Source organism: Triticum urartu, chromosome 1 (genome assembly GCF_003073215.2).
Source record: "Triticum urartu cultivar G1812 chromosome 1, Tu2.1, whole genome shotgun sequence".
NCBI classification, from domain to species: Eukaryota; Viridiplantae; Streptophyta; class Magnoliopsida; order Poales; family Poaceae; genus Triticum; species Triticum urartu.
In genome coordinates this window covers 32,467,128-32,483,446 of record NC_053022.1, presented here as the reverse complement: position 1 = coordinate 32,483,446, position 16,319 = coordinate 32,467,128, and positions in this window count along the sequence as shown.

Sequence of the window (16,319 nt, the reverse complement as noted above, 5' to 3'; positions counted from 1 at the left end):
GAATACCCTGCTGGATAAAACTTGGAGACCTATATATGATTATAGGAAATTGAATGCTATCACAGTGAAGAGCAAATATCCAATCCCTGTTATTGATGAGTTATTGGATGAGTTGTCTGCAGCCTGTTGGTTTTCCAAGTTGGACCTTCGAGCAGGTTATCATCAGATCAGATTGGCCCCTGGGGAAGAACACAAAACAGCGTTTCAGACACATTTTGGCCATTTTGAATTTCTGGTGTTGTCCTTTGGTCTTACTGGAGGACCTAATACATTCAATTTTGCCTTGAATGAGACACTGTCACCCTGTGTCAGGAAATTTGTGTTGCTTTTCTTTGATGATATCCTCATATTTAGTGCTTCTTATGCACTGCACTTACAACATTTGGAAGAAGTGTTGAAACTGCTCTTACAACATCAGTGGCAAGTGAAACTGTCAAAATGTGCTTTTGCACAAACTCAGGTTGTTTACTTGGGACATGTCATCAGTGGCCAAGGGGTAGCTACTGACTCTTCCAAGATTTCTACTATCGGAACTGGCCAACACCTGTGTCTGCTAAGGAAGTCAGGGGATTTTTGGGCCTGGCTGGGTATTACAGGAAGTTCATAGCGCACTATGGTATGCTGAGCAAACCTCTTACTAACCTTCTAAAAAAGGGAGTCCCATTTCTATGGACATACAATGAACAACAAGCCTTTATGCTTCTGAAGCAAGCTCTGACATCAGCCCCAGTACTGGCCTTACCTGATTTCTCCAAGAAATTTATTGTGGAGACAGATGCCTGTGATGTAGGAATTGGGGCGGTACTTATGCAGGAAGGCCACCCAATTGCTTATGTAAACAAAGCTCTTGGGCCCAGAAATCAGACACTTTCAGTGTATGAGAAGGAATTTTTGGCCATTCTTCTAGCAGTGGAACACTGGCGCCAGTATTTGCAGTTATCTGAATTCAGCATCAGAACTGATCAAAGAAGTCTGGCCTGTCTGTCAGAGCAACATTTGCATACCAGGTGGCAAAAGAAAGCACTCACTAAACTACTTGGGCTCCAGTATGCCATTGAATATAAAAAAGGGATTGAAAATAGTGCTGCTGATTCCCTTTCCAGACGACCTGCAACTCCAGGGGACATAATATTGTTGGGGAACGTAGTAATTTCAAAAAAATTCCTACGCACACGCAAGATCATGGTGATGCATAGCAACGAGAGGGGAGAGTGTTGTCTACGTACCCTCGTAGACCGGAAGTGGAAGCGTTAGCACAACGCGGTTGATGTAGTCGTACGTCTTCACGGCCCGACCGATCAAGCACCGAAACTACGGCACCTCCGAGTTCTAGCACACGTTCAGCTCGATGACGATCCCTGGACTCCGATCCAGCAGAATGTCGGGGAAGAGTTCCATCAGCACGACGGCGTAGTGACGATCTTGATGTTCTACCGTCGCAGGGCTTCGCCTAAGCACCGCTACAATATTATCGAGGATTATGGTGGAGGAGGGCACCGCACACGGCTAATAGATCTCAAGGATCAATTGTTGTGTCTAGAGGTGCCCCCTGCCCCCGTATATAAAGGAGCAAGGGGGAGGGGCGGCCGGCCAGGAGGAGGCGCGCCAGGGAGGAGTCCTACTCCTACCGGGAGTAGGACTCCCTCCTTTCCTTGTCCAACTAGGAGAGGGGGAAGGAAGGGAGAGAGGAGAGAAAGGAAAGGAGGGGGGGCGCCCCTCCCTCCTTGTCCAATTCGGGCTAGAGGGGGAGGGGCGCGCAGCCTGCCCTGGCCGCCCCTCCTCTGCTCCACTTTGGGCCCATGAGGCCCATTAACCCCCGGGGGGGTTCCGGTAACCCCCGGTACTCCGTTTTATATCCGATAACTCCCGGAACCATTCCTGTGTCCGAATATAGTCGTCCAATATATCAATCTTTATGTCTCGACTATTTCGAGACTCCTCGTTATGTCCGTGATCACATCCGAGACTCCGAACAACCTTCGGTACATCAAAACATATAAACTCATAATCAAACTGTCATCGTAACGTTAAGCGTGCGGACCCTACGGGTTCGAGAACAATGTAGACATGACCGAGACACGTCTCCGGTCAATAACCAATAGCGGAACCTGGATGCTCATATTGGCTCCTACATATTCTACGAAGATCTTTTATCGGTCAGACCGCATAACAACATACGATGTTCCCTTTGTCATCGGTATGTTACTTTCCCGAGATTTGATCGTCGGTATCTCAATACCTAGTTCAATCTCGTTACCGGCAAGTATCTTTACTCGTTCCGTAATACATCATCCCGCAACTAACTTATTAGTTGCAATGCTTGCAAGGCTTATTGTTGGGGAACGTAGTAATTTCAAAATTTTCCTACGCACACGCAAGATCATGGTGATGCATAGAACCGAGAGGGGAGAGTGTTGTCTACGTACCCTCGTAGACCGACAGTGGAAGCGTTATGACAACGCGGTTGATGTAGTCGTACGTCTTCACGGCCCGACCGATCAAGCACCGAAACTACGGCGCCTCCGAGTTTTAGCACACGTTCAGCTCGATAACGATCCCCCGACTCCGATCCAGCAAAGTGTCGGGGAAGAGTTCCGTCAGCATGACGGCGTGGTGACGATCTTGATGTTCTACTGTCGCAGGGCTTCGCCTAAGCACCACTACAATATTATCGAGGACTATGGTGGAGGGGGGCACCGCACACGGCTAAGAGAACGATCATGACGATCAACTTGTGTCTATGGGGTGCCCCTGGCCACATATATAAAGGAGTGGAGGAGGGGGGAGAGGGCCGGCCCCTATGGTGCGCCCTGGAGGAGTCCTACTCCCACCGGGAGTAGGATTCCTCCCCTTCCAAGTAGTAGGAGTAGGACTCAAGGCAAGGAAAGAGAAGGAAGGAGGGGGCGCAGCCCCTCCCCCTAGTCCAATTTGGACTAGGCCTTGGGGGGCTCCCAACCTCTCTTCTCTCTTTCCCCTAAAGCCCAATAAGGCCCATATACTCCCCGGCGAATGTCTGTAACTCTCCCGTACTCTGAAAAATACCCGAATCACTCGAAACCTTTCCGATGTCTGAATATAGTCGTCCAATATATCAATATTTATGTCTCGACCATTTCGAGACTCCTCGTCATGTCCCCGATCTCATATGGGACTCCGAACTCCTTCGGTACATCAAAACTCATAAACTCATAATATAACTGTCATCGAAACTTTAAGCGTGCGGACCCTACGGGTTCGAGAACAATGTAGACATGACCGAGACACGTCTACGGTCAATAACCAATGGCGGAACCTGGATGCTCATATTGGCTCCCACATATTCTACGAAGATCTTTATCGGTCAGACCGCATAACAACATACGTTGTTCCCTTTATCATCGGTATGTTACTTGCCCGAGATTTGATTGTCGGTATCTCAATACCTAGTTCAATCTCGTTACCGGCAAGTCTCTTTACTCGTTCCGTAATACATCATCCTACAACTAACTCATTAGTTGCAATGCTTAAGTGATGTGCATTACCGAGAGGGCCCAGAGATACCTCTCCGACAATCGGAGTGACAAATCCTAATCTCGAAATACGCCAACCCAACAAGTACCTTCGGAGACACCTGTAGAGCACCTTTATAATCACCCAGTTACGTTGTGACGTTTGGTAGCACACAAAGTGTTCCTCCGGTAAACGGGAGTTGCATAATCTCATAGTCATAGGAACATGTATAAGTCATGAAGAAAGCAATAGCAACAAACTAAACGATCAAGTGCTATGCTAACGGAATGGGTCAAGTCAATCACATCATTTTCCTAATGATGTGATCCCGTTAATCAAATGACAACTCATGTCTATGGTTAGGAAACATAATCATCTTTGATCAACGAGCTAGTCAAGTAGAGGCATACTAGTGACACTCTGTTTGTCTATGTATTCACACATGTATTATGTTTCCGGTTAATACAATTCTAGCATGAATAATAAACATTTATCATGATATAAGGAAATAATTAACAACTTTATTATTGCCTCTAGGGCATATTTCCTTCAATCTCCCACTTGCACTAGAGTCAATAATCTAGTTCACATCGCCATGTGATCTAACATCAATAGTTCACATCTTTATGTGGTTAACACCCATAGTTCACATCGATATGTGACCAACACCCAAAGGGTTTACTAGAGTCAGCAATCTAGTTCACATCGCTATGTGATTAACACCCAAAGAGTACTAAGGTGTGATCATGTTTTGCTTGTGAGAGAAGTTTAGTAAATGGGTCTGCCACATTCAGATCCGTAAGTATTTTCCAAATTTCTATGTCAACAATGCTCTTCATGGAGCTACTCTAGCTAATTGCTCCCACTTTCAATATGTATCCAGATTGAGGCTTAGAGTCATCTGGATCAGTGTCAAAATTTGCATCGACGTAACCCTTTACGACGAACCTTTTGTCACCTCCATAATCGAGAAACATATCCTTATTCCACTAAGGATAATTTTTGACCAATGTCTAGTGATCTACTCCTAGATCACTATTGTACTCCCTTGCCAAACTCAGGGCAGGGTATACAATAGGTCTGGTACACAGCATGGCATACTTTATAGTGTTGGAAATATGCCCTAGAGGCAATAATAAATTGGTTATTATTATATTTCCTTGTTCATGATAATCGTTTATTATCCATCCTAGAATTGTATTGATAGGAAACTCAGATACATGTGTGGATACATAGACAATAACATGTCCCTAGTAAGCCTCTAGTTGACTAGCTCGTTGATCAATAGATGGTTATGGTTTCCTGACCATGGACATTGGATGTCGTTGATAACGGGATCACATCATTAGGAGAATGATGTGATGGACAAGACCCAATCCTAAGCCTAGCACAAAGATCGTGTAGTTCGTATGCTAAAGCTTTTCTAATGTCAAGTGTCATTTCCTTAGACCATGAGATTGTGCAACTCCCGTATACCGTAGGAGTGCTTTGGGTGTGCCAAACGTCACAACGTAACTGGGTGGCTATAAAGGTACACTACAGGTATCTCCGAAAGTGTCTGTTGGGTTGGCACGAATCGAGATTGGGATTTGTCACTCCGTGTAACGGAGAGGTATCTCTGGGCCCACTCGGTAGGACATCATCATAATGTGCACAATGTGACCAAGGAGTTGATCACGGGATGATGTGTTACGGAACGAGTAAAGAGACTTGCCGGTAACGAGATTGAACAAGGTATCGGGATACCGACAATCGAATCTCGGGCAAGTATCGTACCGCTAGACAAAGGGAATTGTATACGGGATTGATTGAATCCTTGACATCGTGGTTCATCTGATGAGATCATCGTGGAACATGTGGGAGCCAACATGGGTATCCATATCCCGCTGTTGGTTATTGACCGGAGAGTTGTCTCGGTCATGTCTGCATGGTTCTCGAACCCGTAGGGTCTACACACTTAAGGTTCGATGACGCTAGGGTTATAGGGAATAGATATACGTGGTTACCGAATGTTGTTCGGAGTCTCGGATGAGATCCCAGATGTCACGAGGAGTTCCGGAATGGTCCGGAGGTAAAGATTTATATATGGGAAGTCCTGTTTTGGCCACCGGAAGTGTTCCGGGCATCACCGGTAGTGTACCGGGACCACCGAAGGGGTCCGGGGGTCCACCGGGAGGGGCCACCAGCCCCGGAGGCTTGCGTGGGCCATAAGTGGGAAGGAACCAGCCCCTATGTGGGCTAAGGCGCTTCCCACCAAGGGCCCAAGGCGTCCTCAAGAGGAGAGGGGGCAAACCCTAGGCGCAGATGGGCCCTAAGGCCCACCCTAGGTGCGCCCCCCCTCTCTCTCCCCCTTGGCCGCCTCCCAGATGGGATCTGGGGGCTGCCGCCACCCCTAGGGAGGGAACCCTAGGTGGGGGCGCAGCCCCTCCCCTCCCCCTATATATACTTGAGGTATGGGGCTGCCCAACACCCGTGATTTGCTCTCCCTGTTGGCGTAGCCCTACCTCTCTCCCTCCTCATCTCTCGTAGTGCTTGGCGAAGCCCTACTAGAGTCCCGCGCTCCTCCACCACCACCACGCCGTCGTGCTGCTGCTGGATGGAGTCTTCCCCAACCTCTCCTTCTCCCCTTGCTGGATCAAGGCGTAGGAGACGTCACCGGGCTGTATGTGTGTTGAACACGGAGGTGCCGTCCGTTCGGCACTACGATCATCGGTGATTTGGATCACGACGAGTACGACTCCATCAACCCCGTTCACTTGAACGCTTCCGCTTAGCGATCTACAAGGGTATGTAGATGCACTCTCCTTCCCCTCGTTGCTAGATTCCTCCATAGATTGATCTTGGTGATGCGTAGAAAATTTTGAATTTCTGCTACGTTCCCCAACAGTGGTATCAGAGCCAGGTTTATGCGTAGTTTCTATGCACGAGTAGAACACAAGTTGTTGTGGGCGTCGATTTTGTCAATTTGCTTGCCGTTACTAGTCTTATCTTGATTCGGCGGCATCGTGGGATGAAGCGGCCCGGACCGACCTTACACGTACTCTTACGTGAGACTAGTTTCACCGACTGACATGCACTAGTTGCATAAGGTGGTTAGCGGGTGTCTGTCTCTCCCACTTTAGTCGGATCGAATTCGATGAAAAGGGTCCTTATTAAGGGTAAATAGAAATTGGCATATCACGTTGTGGTTTTCGCGTAGGTAACAAACGTTCTTGCTAGAAACCTATAGCAGCCACATAAAAACTTGCAACAACAATTAGAGGACGTCTAACTTGTTTTTGCAGCATATGCCTTGTGATGTGATATGGCCAAAAGGATGTGATGAATGATATATGTGATGTATGAGATTGATCATGTTCTTGTAATAGGAATCACGACTTGCATGTCGATGAGTATGACAACCGGCAGGAGCCATAGGAGTTGTCTTAATTTATTTATGACCTACGTGTCAACATAAATGTCATGTAATTACTTTACTTTATTGCTAAAGCGTTAGCCATAGTAGTAGAAGTAATAGATGACGAGACAACTTCAAGAAGACACGATGATGGAGATCATGGTGTCATGCCGGTGATAACGATGATCATGGAGCCCCGAAGAAGGAGATCAAAAGGAGCAAAATGATATTGGCCATATCATGTCACTATTTGATTGCATGTGATGTTTATCATGTTTTACATCTTATTTGCTTAGAACAACGGTAGCTTAAATAAGATGATCCCTCACTAAAATTTCAAGAAATGTGTTCCCCCTAACTGTGCACCGTTGCGAAGGTTCGTTGTTTCGAAGCACCACGTGATGATCGGGTGTGATAGATTCTAACGTTCAAATACAACGGGTGTAAGCCAGATTTACACAGCAAAAACACTTAGGTTGACTTGACGAGCCTAGCATGTACAGACATGGCCTCGGAACACGGAAGACCGAAAGGTCGAGCATGAGTCGTATAGAAGATACGATCAACATGAAGATGTTCACCAATGTTGACTAGTCCGTCTCACGTGATGATCGGACACGGCCTAGTTGACTCGGATCATGTTTTACTTAGATGACTAGAGGGATGTCTATCTGAGTGGGAGTTCATTAGATGAACTCAATTATCATGAACATAGTCTAAATTGTCTTTGCAAATATGTTGTAGATAAATAGCTCACATTGTAACTCCCTGTTTCAATACGTTCCTAGAGAAAGATTAAGTTGAAAGATATTGTAAGCAATGATGCGGACTGGGTCCGTAGTCCGAGGAGTGTCCTCACTGCTACACAGAAGGCTGCCGTCTTTGATGCACCGCTCGATGTGCAAACCCCTACAACATCGTCTGTGGATGTTGTGAACACCTGACAGACACATCCTGATGACTACTTGATAGTTTAGTGCACCATACTTTACGGCTAGAATCGGGATTCCAATGATGTTTTGAACGCCATAGAACATATGAGATGTTCCAAGAGCTGAAATTGGGATTTCAGGCTCATGCTCGTGTTGAGAGGTGTGAGACCTCTGACAAGTTCTTTTGCCAACAAGATGGAGGAGAATAGCTCAGCTAGTGAGCATGTGCTCAGAATGTCTGGGTGCTACAATCACTTAAATCAAGTGGGAGTTAAACTTCCAGATAAGATAGTGATTGATAGAGTTCTCTAGCCACTATCACTAAGCTACTAGATCTTCATGATGAACTATGACATGCAAGGGATGGAGTTGATCCCGGAGCTGTTCGCGGTGCTTAAGACCGCAAAAGGTAGAAATCAAGAAGGAGCATCAAGTGTTGATGGTTTAACAAGACCACTGGTTTCAAGAAGGGCAAGGGCTAGAAGGGAAACTTCATGGATGGCAAACCAGTTGCCGCTCCAGTGAAGGAACCCAAGGTTGAACCCAAACCCGAGACTGAGTGCTTCTATTGTAAGGGGAACAGTCACTGGTAGCGGAATTACCCCAAATGCATGGTAGATAAGAAGGCCGGTAACTTCAACAAAGTATATACGTGGTATTAATGTGTACCTCACTAGTACTCCTGGTAGCACCTGGGTATTGGATACCGGTTCAGTTGCTATTATTGGTGACTTGAAGCAAAAGCTACGGACTAAACGGAGACTGGCTAAGGGCGAGGTGACGATGTGTGTTGGAAGTGTTTCCAAAGTTGATGAGATCACCATCGCACGCTCCATCTGCCTTCGGGATTAGTATTGAACCTAGATAAATGTTATCAGGTGTCTACGTTGAGCATGAATATGATTAGATCATGTTCATTGCAATACGGTCATTCATTTAAGTTAGAGAATAATGGTTATTCTGTTTACATGAATGATACCTTTCATGGTCATGCACCCTATGTGAATGGTTCATTGAATCTCGGTCGTGGTAATACACATGTTCACGCCAAAAGATGTAGAGTTAATAATGATAGTACCACTTTCTCGTGGCACTGCCGCTTAGGTCATATTGGCGTAAGATGCATGAAGAAGCTCCATATCGATGGATGTTTGGAGTCACTTGATTTTGAATCACTTGACACATGCGAGCCATGCCTCATGGGCAGGATGACTAAGACCCCGTTTTCAGGTACAATGAAACGGGCAAGTAACTTGTTGGAAATCATGCATGCTGATGCGTGTGATCCAATGAGAATTGAAGTGTGCGGTGGATATCGCTATTTTCTCATCTTCACCAACGATTTGCGTAGATATAGGTATATCTACTTAATGAAGCACAAGTCTGAAATGTTTGAAAAGTTCAAGCGATTTCAGAGTGAAGTTAAGAACCATCATAACAATAAGATCATGTTCCTATGGTCTGATCAAAAGGGGATTTTCTGAGTTATGAGTTTGGCAATCACTTAAGACATTGTGGAATTGTTTCATAGTTGAAGCCACCTGGAACACCACAAGGTAATGGTGTGTCCGGACGTCGTAATCAAACCCTATGAGATATGGTGCGATCTATGATGTCTCTTACCAATCTACCGTTTTCATTTTGAGGTTATGCGTTAGAGACAGCTGCATTCACTTTAGATAGGGCACCATCTAAGTCCGTTGAGACGACGAATGAACATTGGTTTGGCAAGAAACCAAAGTTGTCGTTTCTTAATGTTTGGGGATGCGATGCTTAAGGCTTCAGCCGGAGAAGCTCGAACCCAAAAGTGGACAAACACATCTTCATAGGATACCCAAAGGTGACAAGTTGGGTATACCTTCTATCTCAGATCCGAGGGAAAATTGTTTGTCGCTAAGAACGGGTCCTTTCTCGAGAAGGAGTTTCTCTCAAAAGAATTGAGTGGGAGGAAGATAGAACTTGATGAGGTTGTCAAACCTTTACTTCAACCAGAGAGTGATGCAACATAGAAAGATGTTTTCTGTGGAGCCTACGTCTGTTGAATAGGAAGTTAATGATAGTGATCATGAAGCTTCGGATCAAGTTGCTATCGAACCTTGTAAGTCGACAAGGATATGTACTACTCCTAAGTGGTACGGTAATCCTGTCTTAGATATCATGTTGTTAGACAACAATGAACCTACGATCTATGGAGAAGCGATGGTGGGCCCGTATTCCGACAAATGGTTAGAAGCCATGAAATCCGAGATAGGATCCATATATCAGAACAAAGTATGGACTTTGGTGGACTTGCCCGATGATCGGCAAGCCATTGAGATAAATGGGTCTTTAAGAAGAAGACGGACGTGGGCGGTAATGTTACCGTCTATGAAGCTCGACTTGTGGGAAAGAGTCTTTTCACAAGTTCAAGGAGTTGACTACGATGAGAATTTCTCACCCGTAGCGATGCTTAAGTCCGTCGGAATCATGATAGCATTAGCTGTATTTTTTGATTATGAAATCTTACAGATGGATGTCAAAACAAGTTTTCTTACCAGTTTTCATAAGAAAAGTTGTATGTAATACAATAAAAGGTTTTGACGATCCTAAGGATGCTAAAAGGTATGCTGGCTCCAGCAATCCTTCTATGGACTAGAGCAAGCATCTCGGAATCGAAATATATGTTTTGATGGAGTGATCAAAGCTTTTAGGTTTATACAATGTTTGCTAGAAACTTGTATTTACAAGAAAGTGAGTGGGAGCACTACAACATTTCTGATAAGTATATGTGGATGACATATTGTTGATCCGAAATAATGTAGAATTTCTGGAAAGCATAAACTGTTTGTTTGAAGAGTGATTTTCAAAGGAAGACCTGGATAAAGCTGCTTACATATTGGGCATCAAGATCTATAGAGATAGATCAAGACGCCTGATGATACTTTCAAAGAACGCACACCTTGACATGTTTTTGAAGGAGTTCAAAATAGATCAGTCAAGGAAGGGGTTCTTACCTGAGTTGTAAGGTGTGAAGTTGAGTAAGACTCAAAGATTGACCACGGCAGAAGAAAGAGGAAGGACGAAGGTCATCCCCTATGATCTTGTCATAGGCTCTATACGGTATGCCATGCTGAGTACCACACCTGATGTGTGCCTTGCCACATGTCTGGCAAGAGGGTACAAAGGTGATCTAGGAGTAGATCACCAGATAGCGGTCAAAATTATCCTTAGAGGAATAAGGAAATGTTTCTTGTTTATGGAGGTGATAAAGAGTTCGACGTAAAGAGTTACATCAATGCAAGCTTAACACCTATCCGGATAGCTCTGAGTAGAGATACCGAATACGTATAATGGAGCAACAATTTGTAATAGCTCCAAGTGGAACGTGGTAGCAGCATCTACGATATAAAGTTTTGCGAAATACATAGGGATCTGAATATGGCAAGACCCGTTGACTACAACCTCTCTCACAAGCATAACATGATCAAACCCAGAACTCTTTGAGTGTTTATCACATAGTGATGTGAACTAGATCATTGAGTCTAGTAGACTCTTGGATGTTGGTCACATGGCGATGTGACCTGTGAGTGTTAATCACATGGCGATGTGAACTAGATTATTGACTCTAGTGCAAGTGGGAGACTGTTGGAAATATGCCCTAGAGGCAATAATAAATTGGTTATTATTATATTTCCTTGTTCATGATAATCGTTTATTATCCATGCTAGAATTGTATTGATAGGAAACTCAGATACATGTGTGGATACATAGACAACAACATGTCCCTAGTAAGTCTCTAGTTGACTAGCTCGTTGATCAATAGATGGTTACGGTTTCCTGACCATGGACATTGGATGTCGTTGATAACGGGATCACATCATTAGGAGAATGATGTGATGGACAAGACCCAATCCTAAGCCTAGCACAAAGATCGTGTAGTTCGTATGCTAAAGCTTTTCTAATGTCAAGTGTTATTTCCTTAGACCATGAGATTGTGCAACACCCGGATACCGTAGGAGTGCTTTGGGTGTGCCAAACGTCACAACGTAACTGGGTGGCTATAAAGGTACACTACAGGTATCTCCGAAAGTGTCTGTTGGGTTGGCACGAATCGAGATTGGGATTTGTCACTCCGTGTAACGGAGAGGTATCTCTGGGCCCACTCGGTAGGACATCATCATAATGTGCACAATGTGACCAAGGAGTTGATCACGGGATGATGTGTTACGGAACGAGTAAAGAGACTTGCCGGTAAGGAGATTGAACAAGGTATCGGGATACCGATGATCGAATCTCGGGCAAGTATCGTACCGCTAGACAAAGGGAATTGTATACGGGATTGATTGAATCCTTGACATCGTGGTTCATCCGATGAGATCATCGTGGAACATGTGGGAGCCAACATGGGTATCCATATCCCGCTGTTGGTTATTGACCGGAGAGTTGTCTCGGTCATGTCTGCATGGTTCCGAACCCGTAGGGTCTACACACTTAAGGTTCGATGACGCTAGGGTTATAGGGCATAGATATACGTGGTTACCGAATGTTGTTCGGAGTCTCGGATGAGATCCCGGACGTCACGAGGAGTTCCGGAATGGTCCGGAGGTAAAGATTTATATATGGGAAGTCCTGTTTTGGACACCGGAAGTGTTCCGGGCATCAACAATAGTGTACCGGGACCACCGGAGGGGTCCGGGGGTCCACCGGGAGGGGCCACCAGTCCCGGAGGCTTGCGTGGGCCATAAGTGGGAAGGAACCAGCCCCTATGTGGGCTAAGGCGCCTCCCACCAAGGGCCCAAGGCGTCCTCAAGAGGAGAGGGGGCAAACCCTAGGCGCAGATGGGCCCTAAGGCCCACCCTAGGTGCGCCCCCCCTCTCTCTCCCCCTTGGCCGCCTCCCAGATGGGATCTGGGGGCTGCCGCCACCCCTAGGGAGGGAACCCTAGGTGGGGGCGCAGCCCCTCCCCTCCCCCTATATATACTTGAGGTATGGGGCTGCCCAACACACGTGATTTGCTCTCCCTGTTGGCGCAGCCCTACCTCTCTCCCTCCTCATCTCTCGTAGTGCTTGGCGAAGCCCTGCTGGAGTCCCGCGCTCCTCCACCACCACCACGCCGTCGTGCTGCTGCTAGATGGAGTCTTCCCCAACCTCTCCTTCTCCCCTTGCTGGATCAAGGCGTAGGAGACGTCACCGGGCTGTACGTGTGTTGAACACGGAGGTGCCGTCCGTTCCACACTAGGATCATCGGTGATTTGGATCACGACGAGTACGACTCCATCAACCCCGTTCACTTGACCGCTTACGCTTAGCGATCTACAAGGGTATGTAGATGCACTCTCCTTCCCCTCGTTGCTAGATTACTCCATAGATTGATCTTGGTGATGCGTAGAAAATTTTGAATTTCTGCTACGTTCCCCAACATATAGAACCTATGGCTAAGGCATAGGGAATGACTTTCATTCTCTCTCTATCTTCTGCCGTGGTCGGGTTTTGAGTCTTACTCAACTCCACACATTGTAACACAGGCAAGAACTTCTTCTTTGACTGTTCCAGTTTGAACTACTTCAAAATCTTGTCAAGGTATGTACTTATTGAAAAACTTATCAAGCATCTTGATATATCTCTATAGATCTTGATGCTCAATATGTAAGCAGCTTCACCGAGGTCTTTCTTTGAAAAACTCCTTTCAAATATTCCTTTATGCTTTGCAGAATAATTCTACATCATCTCCGATCAACAATATGTCTTTCACATATACTTATCAGAAATGCTGTAGTGCTCCCACTCACTTTCTTGTAAATACAGGCTTCACCGCAAGTCTGTATAAAACTATATGCTTTGATCAACTCATCAAAGCATACATTCCAATTTTGAGATGCTTGCACCAGTCCATAGATGGATCGCTGGAGTTTGCACATTTTATTAACACCTTTAGGATTGACAAAACCTTCTGGTTGCATCATATACAACTCTTCTTTAATAAATCCATTAAGGAATGCAGTTTTGTTTATCCATTTGCCAGATTTCATAAAATGCGGCAATTGCTAACATGATTCGGACAGACTTAAGCATAGATACGAGTGAGAAACTCTCATCGTAGTCAATACCTTGAACTTGTCGAAAACCTTTTGCGACAATTCTAGCTTTGTAGATAGTAACACTACTATCAGCGTCCGTCTTCCTCTTGAAGATCCATTTAATCTCAATGGCTTGCCGAACATTGGGCAAGTCAACCAAAGTCCATACTTTGTTCTCATACATGGATCCTATCTCAGATTTCATGGCCTCAAGCCATTTTGCGGAATCTGGGCTCATCATCGCTTCCTCATAGTTCGTAGGTTCGTCATGGTCAAGTAGAATGATCTCCAGAACAAGATTACTGTACCACTCTGGTGCGGATCTTACTCTGGTTAACCTACGAGATTCGGTAGTAACTTGATCTGAAGTTACATGATCATCATCATTAGCTTCCTCACTAATTGGTGTAGTAGTCACAGGAACAGATTTCTGTGATGAACTACTTTCCAATAAGGGAGAAGGTACAATTACCTTATCAAGTTCTACTTTCCTCCCACTCACTTCTTTCAAGAGAAACTCCTTCTCTAGAAAGGATCCATTCTTAGCAACAAATGTCTTGCCTTCGGATCTGTGATAGAAGGTGTACCCAACAGTCTCCTTTGGGTATCCTATGAAGACATATTTCTCCGATTTGGGTTTGAGCTTATCAGGATGAAACTTTTTCATATAAGCATCACAATCCCAAACTTTAAGAAACGACAACTTTGGTTTCTTGCCAAACCACAGTTCAGATTGTGTCGTCTCAACGGACTTAGATGGTGCCCCTTTTTACCATGAATGCAGCTGTCTCTAATGCATGATCCCAAAACGATATTGGTAAATCGGTAAGAAACATCATAGATTGCACTATATCCAATAAAGTACGGTTATGACGTTCGGACACACCATTATGCTGTGGTGTTCCAGGTGGCGTGAGTAGTGAAACTATTTCACATTGTTTTAACTGAAGACCAAACTCGCAACTCAAATATTTTACCCCTGCGATCATATCGTAGAAACTTTTATTTTCTTGTTACAATGATTCTCCACTTCACTCTGAAATTCTTTGAACTTTTCAAATGTTCCAGACTTGTGTTTCATCAAGTAGATATACCCATATCTGCTCAAATCATCTGTGAAGGTCAGAAAATAACGATACCCGCCGCGAGCCTCAACACTCATCGGATCACATACATCAGTATGTATTATTTCTAATAAGTCAGTTGCTCGCTCCATTGTTCCGGAGAACGGAGTCTTAGTCATCTTGCCCATAAGGCATGGTTCGCAAGCATCAAGTGATTCATAATCAAGTGATTCCAAAATCCCATCAGCATGGAGTTTCTTCATGCGCTTTACACCAATATGACCTAAACGGCAGTACCACAAATAAGTTGCACTATCATTATTAACTTTGCATCTTTTGGCTTCAATATTATGAATATGTGTATCACTACGAACGAGATCCAACAAATCATTTTCGTTGGTGTGTATGACCATAGAAGGTTTTATTCATGTAAACAGAACAACAATTGTTCTCTAACTTAAATGAATAACTGTATTGCAATAAACATGATCAAATCATATTCATGCTGAACGCAAACACCAAATAACACTTATTTAGTTTCAACACTAATCCCGAAAGTATAGGGAGAGTGCGATGATGATCATATCAATCTTGGAACTACTTCCAACACACATCGTCACCTCGACTTTTACAAGTTTCTGTTTATTCTGCAACTCCCGTTTCGAGTTACTACTTTTAGCAACTGAACCAGTATCAAATGCCGAGGGGTTGCTATAAACACTAGTAAAGTACACATCAATAACATGTATATCGAATATACCTTTGTTCACTTTGCCATCCTTCTTATCCACCAATTACTTAGGGTAGTTCCGCTTCTAGTGACCAGTCTCTTTGCAGTAGAAGCACTTAGTCTCAGGCTTAGGACCAGACTTGGGCTTCTTCACTTGAGCAGCAACTTGTTTGCCGTTCTTCTTGAAGTTCCCCTTCTTCCCTTTGCCCTTTTCTTGAAACTAGTGGTCTTGTCAACCATCAACACTTGATGCTCTTTCTTGATTTCTACCTTCATCGATTTCATCATCATGAAAAGCTCGGGAGTCGTTTTCGTCATCCCTTGCATACTATAGTTCATCACGAAGTTCTACTAACTTGGTGATGGTGACTAGAGAATTCTGTCAATCACTATCTTATCTGGAAGATTAACTCCCACTTGATTCAAGCGTTTGTAGTACCCAGACAATCTGAGCACATGCTCACTAGTTGAGCGATTCTCCTCCATCTTTTAGCTATAGAACTTGTTGGAAACTTCATATCTCTCAACTCGGGTATTTGCTTGAAATATTAACTTCAACTCCTGGAACATCTCATATGGTCCATGACGTTCAAAACATCTTTGAAGTCCTGATTCTAAGCCGTTAAGCATGGTGCACTAAACTATCAAGTAG